At 37.9% G+C, this 21,641-nt stretch overlaps 1 protein-coding gene across 1 annotated transcript in view; it reads right to left on the bottom strand.

Annotated features, from left to right (window-relative positions):
- Positions 1-9,643, bottom strand: part of LOC146141030 (homeobox protein SIX6-like) — a 39,795-nt gene extending 30,152 nt beyond the window's left edge. Inside the window, exon 1 of the mRNA XM_083391242.1 lies at positions 9,565-9,643. The gene's annotated coding sequence lies outside the window, so the exon portion shown is untranslated. The remainder of the gene's footprint in view (positions 1-9,564) is intronic.
- Positions 9,644-21,641: the final 11,998 nt, after the last annotated feature.

The following is a 21,641-nucleotide window of genomic DNA, read 5'->3' as shown; positions in this document are numbered from 1 at the left end:
CGTCGCACGGGTATCGTCCGGAATCTACATTCGCGGGAACATGGCCAAGAAAAAGTGTAACGAGGTTGTCTTTCATGAGGCTTTGTTGTTTTTTTGCGAAATATAACTGTTTTCGCACACTCTATATACAACTTTCAAGGCATTAGGTCGAGAAGTGTTTAAATTACCAAACGATGCAAACCAGCTAGGCGTTTGTCTACACATTTGAAAGCAAACGATAGCGAACCTGTCAGGTAAGCAACATTAGTCGGCATATCAGCCGGATACACAACAACTTAGTAAGGCTTACCATGCATGTAACCCAAACATGTAATTGCCGTACACATCAAAATTCTCATGGGATAATTTGGATGCTATAGCTATGGTGTATATGTTTTTTTATTTCAGTACACCGATAGGTTTTATTTGGACTTAATCCAATACATATAAGGGAAACTCGAATTTATACGATTTCGTGGGGGTTAAAAATGATTCCCATCTCACTTTATTATAAAGTATAAATCCATATATAGAAACACCTGACGACGAAAAGTCCTACCAAAATCAGTCAACTTATAAACGTTTTTCATGAAAGCAAAAAAATCCAGAATGATGTAAGGTTCGATTTGACAACTTCAGTCATAGAATGAAACAGTTCTCTATGTAGATAAGTTTAGTTTATTGTGATTAGATTTATTTTTGGAATAGCCTTTGTGGCTCCACGACTCTGCTGACCTCATATTAAAGTCAGAAAGGTATTCGTAGTCAGACTAAAATGATCATAAATAAAATGCAATCACAACTTAGTTTTATATACAAAAGTGTCTGGATTGTTTTTTAGATATAGGCTCTTGGAAATAAGTCGGTCTATCAAGGACATTTGTACAAGATAATATAGCTTTCGATGAGGTTCGATCTCACGATCTCGATTCTATATAAAGGGCAGTTCAATATGTAAGTAATTAATTTTGTGGTTTAGTTGTATTGTTTTTTTTTTCATAATACATTTGTGCGTCCAAAAATACGAATCACCTAAAAAACATCAAAACAAATTTGTTGGCGTTTGATCGCGCAAGCAAAAGGTTGGAGAGCTCGTTCTAAAAATTACAAAAAAAAATTGGCAAAGGTCTGGAAAACACTGGGGCGCGATTTTCTCAGCTCGTGGCCGCTCCGCCGCTGCCGAAACCCTATCTGCGCTAATACCCAAACGGTGGAAAGACAATCCGGGCCAGGCTCAGCTTTAATCTGCTGATCGATGGTCGGACGACGTGCAAAAACGCAGCACGGATAACAGCAGGTAACTTCTCTTTTCGACGTCGACGGGGCATATTGTCAGAGCATTTACCTGACTGTTTGTTTTTCGACAAGCACGTCGCGCTAAGGGATGGAAGGCGAAAAATGACAAGTTGAAAAGCGGCGACTGTTTTTTCTAAGAGAACCTCGACATGTGCGGGCGCCCGCTAGCCATTTAAAACGGCCATATTTGAGTGCCTGGCCCTTTATTTTATACCGACCAAGGGCTAACGACCCCGGTAATTAAATCAAATTGACACCACTTAGTGAATCAGAAAACAACACGGATTTTTTACCTAAAATTTTGCAAATTTTAAGCACAATATAAGAAATACTGGGGAGAAAAAAGAGTGCCGGCCCACTGAGAAGCGGCCGCCCTGAACGCTTTTGGGCAAATCGTGTTGTCTCTGTCGCTGAAGTGAAGCGTTTAACTGCGCAAGTGGTCCGTGCCTAAAACCCAGCAGTCTCAGTAACCGGACACCGACGCCGCAGCCGATGGCCCGTCAGGCCGCCGAAGCTGCATCACTAGGCCGATTATGCATACTTGTGCTTGCCATTTCTGACATATGCGCGAGAGTCATTTTACCGCCTTTCTCCACTGCCGATGCTGCTACAGTTGGCTGTTTTTTCTGTTTATTGACAATTTTGACAAAGTAACCGGAACTTCTCATTTCCGCTCTGCGCGTTTTTTCAAATCGTCCAAATGTTTTGCGAAGTTGTTTGGAGTTTGGAGTGTCGCGGTTAATTTGGCGTGTTTGAGATGGTTGATCAAATGCTCCTTGGCGCATATTTTTCTCTTTCCATATTAAGCTGTAATTCAACACAGCTAGAGGTATGCAGCGAATAATTTAAAATCTTTTTTTATGTGAATTTGTTTTTGTTGCATAAGTAAGATAAGACATATCTATCGCATTTTTTTTGCAAACCATTGCATATAGGTTGCCATTTTGTAGACAATTTGTTTAGCTCAAAACTTAAATATTTGCAAAAGACATAACAGTTTTCAAAAGTCGCCATTTTATGCATTTATAGCTAACGTTGCTGCATTATTTTCAAAATAGATTTATTTTGATGATTATTCTAGTACTAAAGACATTAATGCGTTTTTATATTCATCTCTGTCACAATATATACATAATGCTTCAAATGAATAAATAAATGCTTTAAAAATGAATAAGTCTCTTTGTTATAATCCATTTTAGATTATTTCGAAAAAAAAAATGTCTTTTAATTTGGCAAAGTAAGCCCAAATTCATACAACAAGTAAAAAGTAAAAATGTTTGATTTTCTAATCCGGGAAAAAGCTTTCTTAAACTTTGAATATCAGAGGAATGTGCTCTCTTCCATAAAAATTATTTTGATATAAGATTTCTGTTTAAATATGTGGACATAGTCGGCCAACAGAAAGTATTTCCAATCACCATTATGTTTGTACACTTTGAGTTTATTTACAATACGTGCAACTAATTTTAGTGTCAAAAGCTAACCGCTTCTGAAGGCTGCAATTCCCGTTTTCCCTGACTCCCAAAACAACAGAAAACAGGGCCGACTTCCACACACAGCTTACGCGTATTTTGAAAACAAAACCAGCACCCGAAACATCTCAGCAACGTTTGGAGTCGCGCCTTGTTGAAATAAGCGATCGGCAAAAGCTAGTAATTCCGCCAGATGTGGCCGAAAGGGCCCGGCTCCGTTTGTGCGGCACCGGTGACCCTTGGCCGCCCTGGCCCGCGGAACCCAGTATGTGGGGGCGCTTCCTGTTTGGCCACCCCTTTGTACCCCCATCGTGCTTAGCATTGCCACCATAGTGAGGATTTTCTTTCGTCCGGTTAATGTTCTTTGGGCATCGTGCGGGCGTGACAAAACAATGGGTTAAACGCGGCGCTTTTCGATATGTCAGCACCGCCATGTTTGGGCCTCGAAATCCGCAAAGGTTCGGCTTCTAAATGTCGCGGATCAGTTAAGTAATGGCTTAAGTCGATTAACTCGGGATCGCTTGAAACCCTATACAGTTTGCCTTGGTCTCCGTTTTCTAAACGCTTTAAGTATCTTGACTCATATTGTTTTGGCTAATGTCCTGATTTTTTCGAAGTAAATTAGACAAATGAGTCTTAAGTAAATGTGACAAATGAGTTAGTTTTGGAAGGTGTATATTCATGCACCTGAACTTATGTGTTCTTAGTTCATTGGATAATTATTTGAAATACAAAGTGACTTGTACAAACCAGTTGACCTAAACATAAGATTTTTTTTAAATATGGTTAAAAGTAAAATATTTAAAAAAAAAATCAAAAATAAATTCTGTAGTATTCTGCTTGCTTTTAATTTTAACAATTGAATATTTATGTTCAACAGATACGAATGACTTTTATTATTATCACAACATTTACGAGGAGACCATGATTAGACCTTGAACAATATATATTTGCGCACTTTTATTATGTGAATGAAGTGTTAAACACAACGTTTGATATCTTTAAATGAAAAGGCTTGCCTTACCTAGAGTACCTTTCAGCACAGTTTATTCTCTATGCTAAAGTCGTTCTTTGCAACTTCCAATTCTACATGAGACGCCAAAATGAATTATTTATTTTCATCTTCATTCGAAAAAACGAGAAACACAAGCGTTTGCGATGTTACTGCGACGTTTATTTTTTACAACCGACTCATCTAGTAATTATAGGTATATTTTAAGCCTTTAAGGAAATTTGTCGAACCTGCAGCAAGCACCGATAGGTCATGTAGTTGTAAAAATACTTCTTTGTCGAATATCTTGGCGAATTTTGAACAACAAAAATGCTGTAAATATACATCATTTGGCTTAATTGAATCTATAGGCTAAATAGTTTTCACAACGCTGGGTATGACATACAAATACTTAAGATGAGAAAAACTTTAAACGCCTCTTAAAAATGGGTACCACCCCAGTAGTGTAATGCAAACTATATTTTGGGGTAACAGTTATAGTAGTATAGGAGCGCATTGAATTTCGCGAAACTGTGAAACATGTCGGAAAAGCAAAATGGCTCCAGTTGCTTTTAAACAATAAACGTTGGGTTCTTAACATTTTTATAATGGCAATTCAATAAGTTACAGCTGTTGTAACATTGATGTTGGTCATTGCAACGATATTGACATTCACTTATTCAGAAGATTGTTGTATAGGGTTTTAGGGATGACTGTCGGATTAAGCTGACATATTGTTACGAAACTGGCAAAACCGTATTGCAAGCGATCACTAAGTTTGTGGCAAGATTTGTAGAGGTAAATATAGTGATTGTTATAAATTTTTTTGTGGAATTTTTCAACGAACATGACATCTGAACCTCTATCGACTAAACACATTGCCTAAGTTTAACTGATAGATAGTGTGAATAGAGGCAAACTCTTGTTGAATAAGAAATACTCTGATGGAGATTCACATAGAAACAGCACTGACATAATTCGGCAGAAACTTAAAAAGGCTTCAAAACATATTTGTTGTTTTAAGTTAAACAATAAGCGCCTCAAAAGTGATAAAATGTTTATGTGCGGGTCTTGTTCTGTTACGAGACTTATATTGTTTTTGATTAGGAGTTTTTTCATACTCCAACAGGCATTTATAAGATTTTGTCAACCAACAATGAACGTCATGAATGACTTACGTATATTAAGAATATTCAAATCAACCAATAAAGGGTGCTTGATTACGACAAAAGAAATATTTTTTATACTTCTTTATTAACTGTATGCTTATACATACGTTACATCTACCTGCATTTTAAGTACAGTAAATATGTATTTACTCCTCAATAATTGCCTTTCATCTCGAGCGTTTTGGCTGTTCTAGAAACAGGTTGAAAATTTAGCGCTGCAAGGAAAAAGATGGCTGACAAGACAGAGCGAAGTCAAACGTTTTACAAAACTTGTTACAAAAAAAAATGGTTGAACATTTTAAAAAGAAATGGCCGCTATACTTAAATTTTCACAAAACATGGAAAACAAGTCAAGTATTTGAAGCATAATGGTTGGAGGATGTAGTAAGACATATAGCAAGAGTATCAAAGACAAAAATGCTACTAACCTCTGTATGGGCTTTGATTATTTTTTTACAAGTGTAAGTTCAGCACTGACCAATTCCTGGTTCAGGGAAACCACCGCACACTATATAACCCATAACCAGTCAAAATTGTGACTCACGCATTCCCAGGCGGGCTTTTATAATACAGGCGGAGCGACCTGTCACTAAACCTTTGCAGATGCAAAGCGGCGTAACCTCGCAGTCGTCGGTCCGCGGATAATTCGACCGCAAAACGAGGCCCAAACGCGAAAATGCGCTTTCGGCGAGCGGCGTATGCCCTTTGTGTGTGTCATCTCTGTCAGGTCGAGACCTGTGATGCGAAATGCAAGGCGGAACGTGGCTTGTTTGCGGCATAACTGGGGACGCTAAACGGCGTCTGATCCGTCCAAAAACGTCGTTTTTCGGCTTGCTCTTGTATAGGTTCAAATAGCGAATTAGCTTGTTGCCGATTCGGGGAAGTTACGACGACACAAAAACAGTCCCAGAACACAGGACACCAACCCCTTTATTTATACCGAACCCCTTGATATTCGTAGCGGTGTTCTGTTTGTGTAAACAGCAGTACATAACCGGCAACAAAATCATTTCATTTGCTGAACATGAATAAAGAGATATTGGAAACGTTCAAAATGTTACCTATACTTCAATTCGGGCTTGATATTCCTATTATACGTTGAAAATTATAACACACACAAATTAAATATAAATCAGTGATGTTAGGGCTTAAGTCAATGTCTCAAGTTACTGTTTTAAATGACTTGTCTTGATATAAGTCTTAAAAAAAACAATAGACTTTGCCTTTTGGGCAAACAACTTGACTTGGAATGAAGTCATTGTATCAAATAACTTTGCTAAACATTAAGTGTTTTTTAAAATATTTTTTCATAAAATATGTTTATATATTGCTGTATCATTTTTTGCACATAAAACAATTTTCTTGTTATATGTTTCGTTTTCGTTTTTTAGTTAAAATATTGCTCATAACCGCACGAGTTTACATATGTTGATAGTTAGCTCCACAAATCCCAGACATAAATGTTTCTCTTGATGAAATTAAAATCCCGGCGGTTTAACAATACAAGCAGCCGCAGTATTCAAACATTTACAATTTCGATCTCATCAGATCTCGGAAGTAAAGGAACCTTCGGATTGGCATTTTGATGATAGACGCCTAAGAATATCAAAACAAAAAAATGCGTGGTTGCCATAAAAAGCCGAGTAGCATTAAAATGTCGATGCACATGTAGACCGACCGGTTCGACGCCGAGCAATTTGTCCGACACGTCCGTTACACAAATAATAAACGCGCGTAAAGGGACTTCAAGAACCTGGACACAAATTGATTGCGTCGTCCGAGCGGTCAGTCCGATAATCGCCCTCGTTACAAGTGGCCAGGTTTATCGGCCGACCCAAAATAACCCGGTCTAACCATTATGACTTTTTTCGTGCTTGAGTAAAAAAAATGAAGTTCAACGCGGAAAAGTTGCTAGTTCAAAATCATTTATTTGCATAAGCGATTCCTTAACCTTTTGAAAGATTTTCGAAGATTTACCCCAATTCTAGTTTAAAGTCCTTTATTAAATTCGTGGTCATTTTAATGTTTGAAATATTTTGCATGGCTTTACCAATTTATGCAATGAATTATAAGCGCAACTTCTATAATATAAACAACTGTACACCGATGGGTAAAGAAAAGAAACACACGCTTCGATTGATTCATTCCTTGAGGGTTTTAAACGCAGCCGTTACTTCATTAATTTTCGCAGCCGTTACTTCATTAATCCATACCACCATTAACTCAAAGCTATTGAAGCTTATTACAACAGCCTAGAGAAAATGGCCTGGCCGATTTTGCTTTAGTCTCTAAAACGACCCAAGTCGTCACGTCGATGCCGTGGACGTTCGGAAAGTCCGAGCGGATCAAATTCCCGACCAATTTGCGACCGGTGTTGAGTTTCCTCTTGCCGTTGGCGCTCGTTAGGTTGGACCAAACAGCGGCCAGTTTTTCTGGCTATTTTAAAAATCGCCTTTTTGTCTTAAAAACTTCAGCCTCGACTTGACTTTGTTAACTTACAAAGATAAAAGGACACAAAAACACTATTCTAAACTCGTACCATAACGTCCGTAAAAAACATGCAAATGAACAGGGTAACATTGAAATATGGCTCATTTTCGTTTGGCCACTGTGTTGGCCAAAGGCCCAAATCGGACCCCTTAGTTGTTTGACGAGCGGCTCGCTTCAAAGGCGCCGTTTACAAGATATTACGGCGTGTCCGGCAAATTGGTCGGCTTGCGAAAAAGGTAGCCTTTAAAACGTTGGCAAGCTGTTAAGCGAAGCAAGGCAAGACGTACGTCAAAAGTTATTTTTCTTTATACCGCGGTACGCTTCTCGACCTTAACTGTTTTGTGACGTCACAAAAACGACGCCGTAATCGCGTAGGTCAATGGAAATTATTTACACGTTAAACGAGAACCGTATCCCCTGTTTAAAAATGTACTTAGAATATCAAAGCCCTTATATAAGTACAGTAGCATTTTAAACATTCGATTCACTCCTTGCTTATTTTCAACATAGTCGATGAATAAAAAAAAAACGTTCAAAATTCAATACTTCTACAGACTTTCATGTTCTTATTAGGTCAACAGTATAATACAGAACTTCACAGCAGGCTAGAATCTGGATCAAAACGTTAAACAGAAAACAATCTTGTGAATTTGAATCTAAAGAAATATTCGCAAAATTGCACAATATAGATACATTAACGCAAAGACTAGAATATTGGCAACCATTACATCACAAAAATGTTTTCCTATAGCGGAGTTCCGGGTATGTTACCATAACACAGCCAAACAATATTCGTAAATCGCAGAAAATGAATATTTCTGTTTTTACCTACAATACTGCACAATGCTTCATTTCACAGTCACTGAAATAAATAATCAAGCGAATATCGGCCATGAATTTTTACGCCTTTGAGGACCAATTTCGCAGTTTTGTGCAATAAGTTTGTGACTTGCCTTTGCTTTGCCCTGTCGGTGTATCGATTTATGGACATCAAAGTCGTCCACGGCTTAGCGTCTAAAGCGTTTGTTGTCTTTGCCAAAGCGATTTCGAACGCGTCGCTTTCATCTGGGCAATAACGCCCGCGTTAGGTCACCGAAATACTCGTGTTCGTCATACGCGTTTGTTGCTAACACGCTCGCTGTGGCTATGAGGCGTATTATAGCGTTGGCACTTTTTATGCGGGAAACGTCTATAGTTTAGGTATCGTGAGTAAAGGATAATTATCTACAGGACACAAAAACAAACCTCTCGCTACGACTGATTATACACTTATACTGGTAACATCAACAACTCAATATTTTGTCATTGCATTTATGTCCGCCATATTCTCAATTTTCACAGCCATTGAGTGTCTTTACAATGTTAGAATATATTTACGATGCTCATATATTGCCGTGCATATATACGCTCAAAAAAAGAAAACTTGTAGTTTTTCAAGAAGGTATAATTTGTTACACTTTATTCGTTGCTGTTTGGCCGCAATTAAAGCCCAGGTTCGGTTATGTAATGGCAACATGGCACATTAGGTAAGTTGCAAGCCTATTAAAAAAACACATATGTGCGGTGTAGAAACACAATACCGTACAACGCTTGTATATACACATCGTTTTGTGGATTAACCAAGAAAATCTCTGCTTCTAATGATTTTCGCTGCAAAATAGTATGGTCGAAACCAAGATACAAATGGTCTTTAATGTTTGTTTCAATGATCTAAAAATTGTACACAGACCTAAGTAGCTAACAACCTCTTCTAATATCGAATCTACGTTCAAGATATACAAAATCTTCCACAAACAAACTTACAAAACTTCTGCACTATTCAGCTGTGCTCTGTATAGCGCATATTAGGATCGGTCATATTTGCAAGCAAGCATTTCAGTTACCTCATAAACACCAAGTCGAAAATCGCTTGCACACCAGATAAGCATTTGCCGAGAAGTCGCCATATTGTCTGCTGCAAGTTAAACTTCACGCTACATTAAAGCCACACCACCGTCTACGTCAGTTCTTTGCAGCTAAAGCCCAAAAGCACAGCGGCACACTTAATCCGAGCTAAACTTGCCCTCTATCGGACTTTCAGCCTTTTTAACGCTTAATACAGAAGCATCAGTCTGCGCCGTTTTGCAAAATGCAGCCACCCTTTCGGTCAAATGTGGACGAAAAATACCTGTCGGTGAATGTTTCTTGCGGTCACGCTCACTTGAGGCTACTTCATTTTTCTCGAGACCAGCTCCGTTTTTGCAATGCGCCGGTTTAAGCTGGATATTGTCGAGAAGGGATGGGGTTCAGACAAGACAACTGAAGACAGACACCCTGGCAAATCAGCAATTTGGTTTCTGAATAAAGGTTTTGACTTTGAAGCTGTAAAATAAAATGATTTAGTAAGTTGTGCTGTATTTCGAACGAAACTACCAAAAGGTTTTATTCAGTTTAGCGAGATTTGGACTATCTTAAGCTATTATTCCGAAGCCCTTTTGAATCCTTTGAGACGCTATACGCTATACAGTGATTTAATCCTACTATGACACGAGATTATACTATAAAAAAGGATTTTCAGACGGTTGAACTATTTTTTTCATACGACCGCCGAGAGCGTTGCAAGTTTTTAGCTTCTAGGATTTTTTTCCGAAGTTCGGAACGCAATAATACAATCCATATCGTTATACAACTTAACTTTGTACAGATGTAAGTCGAAAAATCCCATTGTATTTTTGATTTCAGGTATCCTGTATTCAAGACTTGGGAAATTCTGCAATATGAAGTTCTGCTTTACCTACAACTTTCTCCTGACATTCTGCGACCGCTCTTATCTACGAGTGCTTAAATTTCCCGCTTTCCTTTTTGTTATGATAAATGCAGCGCTGCTGACAACACAGTCCAAAGGCTAAGCGCTCTCAGGTGCGCCAGCATATTGACTGCTGTGCATAAACCCGCCATAGTCTGTGAGCAATAACCGGATCCCAAAACCCGGGGTATCGGTTACTTACAGATCCAAGCTAAACTCACCATAGCAGGCCACCCGGGTACCATAGCTGGCAACAATATACACCGTTGTGCTGCCTACTGCTGCTTGGTGAATGTAGGACTTTATCTGATTCAATATCGCTATTATCTTGTCCTGTCGAGCGTCGTTAAGGCGTCTAAGGCTCCGTTCAATATTAAGCGCTATAGCAATATAGCTGCCTGCTATGCGTGTTATCTGCCACCGTAATGCCGTCGTATCGCGTTGGCGCCTTGACTTACTCCGCACCTGGATTGCGGAAAACGATACTTTGCTTTATAGGCGAGCGGCGCCCGCTAATAAGGTCTTCGCGATCTTGGCATTAAAGTCAGGCCAGCCTACCGTTTGAAATCAGCCCTTGCGGTGAGATGATAGATTCTGTTTCAAACGGTGCGTTTCTGACTGCCTTTATTACAGGTATAGAATTAAATTTCGACGTTAAGGTTTAGTTGATATCAAAAGAAACATCGCTCACGTTTATTCGAAGGAAATTGACCCAGTATATGTTCACAAATTACGGGTATTTTACCCCTTATAAAGGCAATTTTTATATCACAAGGGATGACTACAATTTTTTATTTAATACTGAAGAATTCGTCGTAAAATAAAATGGTTGAGCAAAACATATAGCTATGGAAGCCAAATAGTTTGTTTATATGTCCTGACTTGCTACTTTAAGGTCGAAATGGCAATTTTGCCAATTGTTACCATATTTGTCCAATATTCGGTTGTTTATATGCTAGACCGAAAATAATGGGTTACGTTAACTTTACTGTGACAACATCGCCATCTAACGGAAGTGTTTAATCATAGTTGTTAACATATTTAATTCTTTGATAAATCTTGAATATATAAATACATATCAAATTGGTTTAATCTTTGTGTGCAAAACAAAAATTTGAAAGATGTTTTAGTGGTAATATTCTTTATATATTTTTATATTCTGGGTATAATTATGTCAATAATTAATTCGATTTTCGAACGTTTTACAGTTTTGACTAATCTAAAGAATCTATTTGAACGATTTACAGAAGCGTATCACTAAGTAAATATTTAGCTGACTTTACCAAAATGTGCAACTGTTTAACGTGGTCAGAAGACAACATTGGCAGCAAACGCGACAGCTCGCTATACATGTCACTTAACTCAAACTTTAATCATATGACAAAATACAATTATCACAGTCTTTCCAAAGGTAGCAGGCGCTACATTAGCCAGTCGTGACCCCAATAGATACACGGCAAAGTACTCAAAGAAATTTCAGCGTACCCCTCTCACCTTCGAGTGCTCACCCTTGCTCACCCTTGCCCACCCACAGTCCCCGGTAATTTGCCCCCACAAATGCGCGAGTAATTTGCTCCCCCTTCGAAAAGTCGAGTGTCTTCTCGGGGGCACTTTATGGGTGACGCTTCGTCGGCCCGCGGACAGAATTTGGCGAGACCATGGAGCTGTTTTTATTAGGTTTGGTGTGTGTGTATACGTGTCCACTGTAAGAGGACAGATATGGGCGACACCCCTGGGATCTAACAGTCCTTCAAAAGCAAAATTCGGTAAAATAAAATTAAATATTTTTGTAATATTTGAGATGTCTTTAGTTATGAAGTACCACGCGTATTTATAAAGCCTTTAAGTTTTTTGCGCCAGTTTTATTTTACAATTTTTTAGTGTTCGATTTATCTCTTACTAGTACCGTGTAAAAAGTAGTCAATTTTGTAAAAGTAGCCAATTTTTTTTTTTAATTTTAATTTTTTTTGCGAATTTACAGTTTGTTTTCTAAACTTGCTTGTTCACAAAAATTCTTCACAACAAGATTATTTTACATTTCTTTTATTAAAAATGATTTTTATTAAATGGAAGCCAACCGAAAAATGAAAATGAATGTCAAAACAAAAAATCAACCGAGTTAGAACAAATGGTTTAACGTTTAAGGTGCTTTATGTTGATTAGCAAAAAACATGTTCTCTGTATCCCGCTAATAGAAAGTTTTGTGTTAAAGTTTTAAATTATAATTTACCTTTCTGAAGAAGGTAGCATTTTGAACGTTTCAAATATCTCTTCATGCATTTTTAAGATGGTGCGAAGCACCTATTCTAGTTATATATTTATTGCCACAAAGAAGGAAACAAGGAGAAATACACTAAACCGGCGTATGCAAGAAAACATACTTCAGTATGGGTTTTGATATTTTTACTCCGTTTTACTAAAACTCCAAACCATTTATGCTACATAATATACCTTATGTTGCTAAATTACTGTTAACTTACTAAGCTAGGCAAACCCTTATCTTTAAATAACAGAATCGTTAAGAAATCTGGGCATATAAACGAATAACAAGCGGCCTGATAAAAAATACCGCCTCCCTCCTCGAGAAAAATTTTTGAACCATCCCTGATTACTTCACACACACAGTAGACCACTAGTTTTTAACCCAGGGTCAAGACATGGCATGTGGCAGGCAGCTGTGTTGCATGCTTTGGCGAGTTGACGGCCCCTTAGTGGACCCCAAGAATAGCTAGTGTTGTTACAGCATGCCTGGAGGCAAGTCTTCGAGGCTTTGGCCGTCTGTAAACTCGCCAGAATCTTTTTCGACAGGCTAGACCCCCGCTGATGGGACACATTAGTCAGGGATGTGCAAACAATTCATTATCGTCGCCTGCGCCCCTCTCAGGCAGCAGAAACCGGCGTCTATGGGCGCTAAAACTCTTCGCTTGGGGATCAAAGACGCCCCTAGGTTAGCTTCTCACCTGAATTTGCCCGACGGATTGCGTTACAGTCGCTCCCTTGTGTAAAGAGCGGAGGGCGTACTTGAGAGTGTGTTATGTGCTAAATCTGTTTTGTTTTGGCTGCCGTTGCTTTTACGAAAAAGTACACACACAAAGAGAGCAAAGGAAAGCATAAATCTGGGTTTATTGAAAAATGAAAATTTTGTTTAAGAAACTTGACTCTAAAACAATACTCAAACACCAGTTTAATTTTATTGCTTTTTGCAGACGAAATATGTAAGTTTTATTGCTTGTCGGACTAAAACATGTAAGGTATTATACATATTTCTTATGATGAATAAACTATCTTTCCATATAGACAACAAAACGTCAAGTTTTGTAACCATGAAATCATATCAATGGGTGCCATTTTTGTTGTATGCAATTATTGTGGCAAATCTTCAAAGTATTTCTCGGAATTTGCCTGAAGGGCAAATTAATCTCGGCCATTTGCCCATGAGAGATAAATATTTTTGCTGGGAAAATGAACTATTTTCATTGCAAAAGAGAGTCAGAGCAAAGGTGTTCATTCGACAAACAATTTTGTGATGTGCACGAACTAGAAAGACAATGACTTATATAATGTAGAAGTTGCCAAGTAAACTAGCATGGTATAGACAGAATGAAAGACATTGTCTGTCTACTTAGGTCTCCCACGTCGAACTTTAAAATGCACGGAAACTAATTACTCGAGTGTGTATGCTTGGCATGTCAGTCAATAAGTTCGACTGGAGGGTTTATCACTAATTGATTGAACATTATCCTCGCCAAACAACTGAGCCGGAACCTGTTTACGGTGCTTTAGCCGGACATTCGGGATTTGTAACTTTAAACTTTCCTAGGCAGGTGAAATGCGTGTATTCTTCATCTTCAATCAGGCGCTTGTTCTTGCTGCTAATACTTTCCTGTCTTTCCGCGACCAAATGCTCTCAGGAACCGCTGGGAGATACCGGACTGGTATAAGCGCTCTTGTATTTGCTTGTTGGAAATCGAGACTGTGTTTGTTTTGGATGCAGATGTCAACATTTATCAAGAGTGCTTGTTACGTTTTTTAAAGGGATCAGGTCTTCTCTCTAGATGAGCGACTCACACTTTCCTTGTTCAAGTTCACTTTGATTTCATATGTTTCAAATTGTTGAAGGCAATGTAAATAATTTTGGTGAACCTTGAACAAATGGTAAACGCTTATATGACAACATTGCTGAAATATCATTACTGCAATTTTTACAAATGTTATATTGTTTCTATAGCTCTACTTTCTATTGCAAAAAAACTAACAAAAATATTTCATATTTACATTACAAGTTTTGACTCTAAACAACAATGTGAAAAGTCACGCCGTGACCGAAAGAGTGGCGCTGAGGCACTACAAGAAAACAAACAACCATTTGTTATAAAAATTATGAACACGTATTGGTAAAAACATGAGTTCTGAAACTAGATAGTGTGATACGGGCAAGTAAAGGTAAAAATTGCCTTTACCAAAACCACCAAGCAACCGCAAAAATAATACGTTGACGAAAAAAATCTAAGGTGCGTAAAGCGACAGTAAAAACAAATTTACTGCGCGTTCAAAATGAGAAAAAAATGGCATCAGGGGCGCATTTCGCAAATGAGAGGACGCCCCGGGGTTAATTGAAATCGAAATGAGCCCGAGCCGAGTTCGACTCTTTTCCGCTTCACTTCACGGCCGATGGCAGTTTCCCATAGCTGGCGTTGTTTTGTGAAAACAGTGGCGGAGCGGCCGGTGCTTAGCGGCTTGAGAGGGTGAGGGGTATCGTGTTTCCGGCCCCCGGGACCCCCAGCTTGCCCCAGCTATGCCAAAAGCGCTAAGCCCCATAAATGGCGCCGTCAAAATCGCCATCTATAGCCCAGAGCGTTTACAGCCACACATGCTTATAGCCGAGGAGCACTTTACTTGGATTGAGTGGGCTGTTTTTGCTGTCAAGGGGCTGAGGCAAATAGGATAGCCGGAAGTTTGGTTTCCCTCTCAGTCTCTAGCACCATTAGAAACCTACACCGGGGCGCTGGGAAAGCATCAATTTGTTTTTAAGTGAACGTGCAATTTGACCACTGCATGGTTTCCAGGGGTTTAATGACTTATGTCAATGACTTTAAATTGCACTTAATTTACTGCTTTTGCACTTAAATTACCGTTTTTAAAATACTTGACTTAAGTCTTTTAAGAAAAATATCTTAACTTGACTTGGCTTAAGTCTTTTGGACCAAATATGGTTATTTATCCTAATTTTTGCACATAACACAATGTTATTCCTATATGTTGCGCTTTGTTATTTTTTTACTTGAGTTATTGCTGACAATCGGACGAGATTACCATAATTTAGGTTTTATGTTAATAACAAAAGGACTTGACTTGGAGTTGACTTGCTCGAATTTAGACTTGACTAGGACTTAAGTTATTTTATGAATAACTTGACTGAGACTTGAGTCATTTCTAAGTTACTTGCCAACAACAATAATGGTTTCTTTCGAGATTATAAATTCGCAGGCGTTTCTGCTGAGACAACAAAATCTGGTTGACTCCTTTGTCGACAAACAAACGAATGTATACTGAACAATTTCATGTACAGAAATGTAGATGAATTTTAAATTTCCGCTGCTTCAGGTTAAAGCGTAAAGGTCGGGTGAAAAGAATGAAGGAAGAATTGTTTAAACGTATACTAAGAATTTTAATGCCCATACAGAAGTAGGTATCATTTTGAACGTTGTTGAAAATGAACTACGATTTGTTCAAAACGTCCAAAATGCCACCTACTTCTGTATGGGCAAATTCTTACTACGTCTTACTACAACCTCCAACCATTATGCTCACCAATTATAAAGGCTACTTGTACGACATTCACAAGCAAAGGCATTTGTTTTATAATGAAAATACAGGCAACAAACTACCACGCCGATGTTCGCGTAAACGACTTTATTGTTTCAGATACTCCCTCGATTGATTAATTTAGGCCCCTGTTTGTTTTCACAACGAAACGCTTAATTCTGCATCTTTGAAAAACCTTCGGTGCACATTTTTTGGACGCCATTTTGTGTCGAAGCGTGTTACGCTTATGCTGTTTCAAGGGCGACACAACGTACTGTCGAGAAAAAAGGCACGACGAGGGCCTTTTGCTTATAAATATTTTAGCACAAATTAAATTGTATGCTTAGTATGAAAGAAATTTTCTCTAGACAAACAAATCGTAAAAAAATATCCTTGCTTCAAACCAAATAAATCAGTAGACTGTTCGTAATTTAGGTAAAATGTTAAATCATTTTTTCCAAAAAATAATTATGTTAGGATACAAATAGAAGATCATGTTCTTCTTTGTAAATCAACAACTGAATTTTATTGTATTAATAAGAGTATAAAGTTATCCATCAATACAATAAGTATAATGTACATGTATTTTACTTTTTGGCGTATAGGAAAGTGACTGTACCAGTGTACAATTTCTGATCCTTGTTTCACTCGGGTTGTAAACTTTGACTTTTATTGTTTGTTTACAATAAATAAAAGTCAACCGTTATAACGAAGACATTTTGGAGTTTAAACCAATGTTGCACGCATTTTTCACGCCGATTTTTTTCGCAGCGCCTTCAGGTCTTATTCCCACTGGACCTCGGTAACCACCAAAGTGGCCATTTAGGTCTTATTCCGACGGATTTAGGACTTATTCCGATCTTTCCGTTATCATGACTATATTATAGGTATTAGTCCTATATCGGTCTTATTCCGAACTGTATTTTATTCCGACGTCGAGGTTGTTCTTATTTCGGTCTTATTGCCGGAGTCCGTGTTATAATGAAAACAACTAGGAAAATAATTTTTTTTTGTTAATTGTATTTTGATCTTTGTGAAATGGAAACGAAAGAAACCACTATAGTACAAGACCTTTTGTGTTTGCCCAGTGTGGGCTCTTTAATAATTACAGACCCTTGTATAGCCTTTGGGTTATTTGTTTTCAGCCGGCGATTAATCGTGCCGCTTTGCCTGCGATTTATTTTTCAAGCACTCGAAAAACCGAGGAGTTAATTTCACTCGAGCGGCGCTCTCGGCACTTTGAGGTTCGCGCGAGCTATTCCGACTGCCTCCCGGCCAAAGCTTCACCTTTGCCTCTCGAGGCGTCGCGGTTTTCAGTTTCACACGAGAAAAAAATCGCGCCCGCGCGCGCGGGGACCCCTACCCCATTTCGAGCATGCCCCTCGTGAATACAAAAGGGGCTCTCTTTTGTTACCCCTAACCCACCAATGCAACTGTGGCTGGGTAGAAAGATAAAGAGACGAGATTGATAGTGTAGTAATGACTCCAATCGATAACCTGACTTAAGACTAAGACCACCAAAGTAACTGTTTTGAAATGACTTGACTTGACTTAACGTGGACTTGTTTCATTAAGACAAATCTCTTGGGTTCAAATTGAGTGTTTAATTTTACATTGTAATATAAAATTGAGCTATTATCTCAATTTTTGCACGTTTAACGATTAGACGGCTACATGTTGTTTTTTGCTATTTTTATTCATATTATTGCCCCTAATCCGAAGAGTTCAACGATTTCAATGGTTTATTGTTTATTTTTTTATTGCTTAGAAACAATATTGGACTTGGAGTTGATTTGCTCTAATAATAACCTAGTTGGAACTTGACTTGTGGAGTGTTGAAAAGGCTTGACTTTGCCGTTGAATTGTAATATGCAACATCGGACCGTGAAGAAAGGTTGACGAGAATTGCGTCTTGATTAACAAAAAACAGAAAGATTCACACGCTTGAAGCATCTTTAGTTTTTTATAGGTTTGTTTTTGTTTTTTTAATTGCCACAAATGAGTTCTTCAGTCGGGGGAAAATTGCCACAAGGTACCTATAGAAACATCTCAGGGTACCGTACTTCATATTGGAGCTAAGCCAGAAATCAAGGTGTACACTTTCACTTTGCTTCTAAGAACTTTCTTGTGACGTACCATGCCGCATTTTTCCCAAAGGTGAACAAGGGGGACAAATATCGCTCACAAAAAATAGTTAGACATAAACTTATCTAAATTAATTTTTATTTAATATTTTAAGCAAGTCTTGTGCATTCGAACCTTTGCTAGGTTCAAATATGGAGTTAGTGAGCAAACCAAGCAAGTTTAAAAACCATTTTCATCTACATTTATCTACTGTACTATTGGGACTTTTCCTTCCTGAGGAACCATGGCGCGGGCCCAGTCCTCCCTGGGGCAAGGAAAACACGGTCGAGTGCCATAAACAAGGGGGCAATCAACCCCCGTTCGGGGGCCCTTAATCTGTGCCAAGCCATGCGCATTGCCTCGAGTGTCCCGGGCGTTTTCCCATGACGATTTGGAGACTGTTACCTGACCCTGCGTTGCCCCTAGCAACGATGCGAGGTCACGTGTTTGGCTGATTGGATTCCATTCGGATGATCAAGCATTGTGACTCAAAACAGTAGCGGACATTATTTGGTTCAAAGCACAGCAAACTGTGTTTTGTTTACTTACAATGGTATACAACGCTTGTTCTGGATGAGAACACCAATTTCAATATGACGTAACAATTTAGCTTTCAAATATCAACAGAAGGAAATTTTATAATTTTGGAGTTTAGTTTTAGGCCCACATATATAGAGGCTATCCTGTGTTAAAATTATTGATGTATCAATGTTTTATTTACGATACTTGTTTTGCATTAAAATAACATTTAAAAAAATATCTAAAGGATTTGCAGTTTTTGGTTTTGAGTTTTCAGGCCAATAATTTAACAAATATGTGTTTATATTCACAATGAATAAAGAGTTATTCGACAGATTTAGAATACCACTGGGTGGTAAATACCACTGGGTGGTAAGTTCTCTCCAGGCTTTGATATATTCATTTTATGTGTGGAATTCTACAATAAACCATTTTAATTACAACGAACAAAAAGCAATACAGTACTTACACATTATGTTCGAAATATTTTAGGTAAATATTAGCTGTAAAAAATGGAACATGCAACTGGCTCCATAAATATAGAACTACGAATGATATTTAACTTTTAACTCTCCTCTTACGTCGAATATATCGACCAGATGGCGGTAATTTATGATTTAGCGACATATTCGGAAAGCGTCTATAAAATCGTATTTTCAACATACCAATTTTCAGAACGCCACGGATATATTGTTGTGAACATGAGTGACAAATACGACGGACATGAATCGAAGGATTGTTTAATAGCAAAACAACTAACATAATTAGTTTAATGGGTAAACAACCTTAAGTATATTTACAGCTAAGTTAGTAGTTATAGTGGGAGAACTTCAATCTGGCTTGGTTGAGTATGCCATTTAAACAAGGAGTGTGTTTCTACCTTAATTACAATTTTCACAGCCCCACAGATTTGTTGCTTAAAAATATAAACATTATTTAAAACATTTTTATCGTTGCAAGTAGCTGCAATTAAGCATTATGTCATACTTTATACAGCCTTGGATTCAAAATTTGGTCAAAGTATTTTCCCAGGCCAATGATGTTCGATATTTTTGAACTCTGCTCTTGTATTTTCCGCTTGGTGGCGCACGTTGCCATTAAATCTTAACTTTAATTGAGTTTTCGTTTTCAAGTTAATGTAAAAATAACGACCTTAAGATTGACTAGGCGGCTTTCCAGGTAAAACAACAAGAAAATATTTCAGAGATTTTAAAAATTACAAGACAACAGTCTATTTTTAACACAATCTCGTTCACAAGAATTAAAAAGCTCAAGATCTAAGTAAAAAAGTCGGCCGACTAAGTTAACGTAAATTAAAAAAAAACTTTCTAATCGAACTTTACTGGAATGGATGAAAAATGCTTTCACTTTGTACCGATTCGCGCAAGCAACGATGCCAACATAGAGAAAACACGTGTTTGTAATGAAGGTAAACATGTTTCGCAGCTTCGAACATCAAGGCATGTTAAAACGTGACCTTGAGCAGGAATGTCCAATAATACCAGGTCGGATCTGTTACCGTGTCCCAAACTGTAGTATCTCTATTCATCCGATACTATAATGCTCTGATATCAAAATAACCCAAGATTTTTAATCAGGATTTTAACACAAGGATCCCACCTGGAAAGGAAAATAAAAAATGTAGCATATAGGATGACAACTGGAGGTAACCAAACACCTTAACACTAACAAAAACTTTGGGCTAAAATACAGTAAATACTATCTTTCAAGGTTTCCATTTCATCTATTTTGGTTGTTTGGCCATCAAAATGACGTCATTAGATGTCAGATCAAATCGCGATATTTTTGTGTATAATATCGGGTGTTGGATTAAAAAGTTAAATAACGGGCATCTTGAACCTTGAGCACATTGTTTGAAATATGGGCGCCGCGTCTTGCAAGTCGCTTTCGTGCCAACTCACAAAAAAGCTTTCTTGTTTGGTTGTTTACTTGCTGTCCATGCTGTACAGTTTTGTGTACACAGGTTATAGGCAGCCAAAGGTCTGCGCAAATAACTTACGGCGACACACTTGCAAGCGTTTCTATATTCGATTAATGATTGAAGCAGTGTTTGGCGAACAAAGTGCGTCTAGCAATACACGCTAAATCGAAAATGATTCAAGCTTAATGTATGATGCTGACTGTTAGCAAGGAGTAAAAAGCGTTTATAGAAAAGCATCGTAGAATATACGCGCATATTAGCAATTGTACGGTCTCCATATATAGGCCAGCCATGTTTATGAGGCCTAAGTCTTAGTGATGATGATTTACGTTTTTTAGAAATGTCAAACTCTGACAGGTAATTCTGTGGTGAAAAAAGTTTTTTTATATTTATTTTTACCCAATTTAGTTAAGTGCTGTGGCGCAGCAATTCTTAACTAATGGGCCATGCACTCTTTGCTAAGCTGACTTAGTTTTGTCGCACAAAGAAAACCTATAAACCTGCTCTAATGCATTGGAATGCAATATGTGACATGATAAAAGCACAGTAAGGATTTAATTGTTCGCATTGAAATCAAGTTGCATTTGTTATTTGTTGTTACGCCATACCTCAATGCAGTGTGATTTTTTCCTTTAACGTAGATCGCTGGAGGTAAAACTTTTAGTACAACAGGATAGTCAGGTTTGTCTAAAACAAACTATACGTTTTATGAAACACTTTGACATCCACGACGCTTAAAATATTAAATAAAGTGATCCTCATAGTTTCGTTTTATTTGCAACGCTTAACTTGTACCACTTCACATTTAGTAAATCTGGACAGCTTTAGTTGTGTGTTAAACAAACGATATTTTGATTTATACACTTTTATCAAAAACTTAAAAACTTTGGCCAGGAAGACACTCAAAATCCAACAAAAGTGATCTTTATAGTTTCGGTTGTATTGTAAAATTTACGGAATTAACCTGCTGTAGGGTTCATTATACATCTAACATATCCGTTGTGGCAGTTGTACAGTGTTACGTAACTGAAAACGGTCCTAGCTTTAGACTTTGATCGCGACGCCAACG

Source organism: Ascidiella aspersa, chromosome 6 (assembly GCF_963924565.1).
Source record: "Ascidiella aspersa chromosome 6, kaAscAspe10.2, whole genome shotgun sequence".
Taxonomy (NCBI): Eukaryota; Metazoa; Chordata; class Ascidiacea; order Phlebobranchia; family Ascidiidae; genus Ascidiella; species Ascidiella aspersa.
Note: the sequence above shows the minus strand (reverse complement) of the source record. Positions and strands in the feature narration are given on the sequence as shown.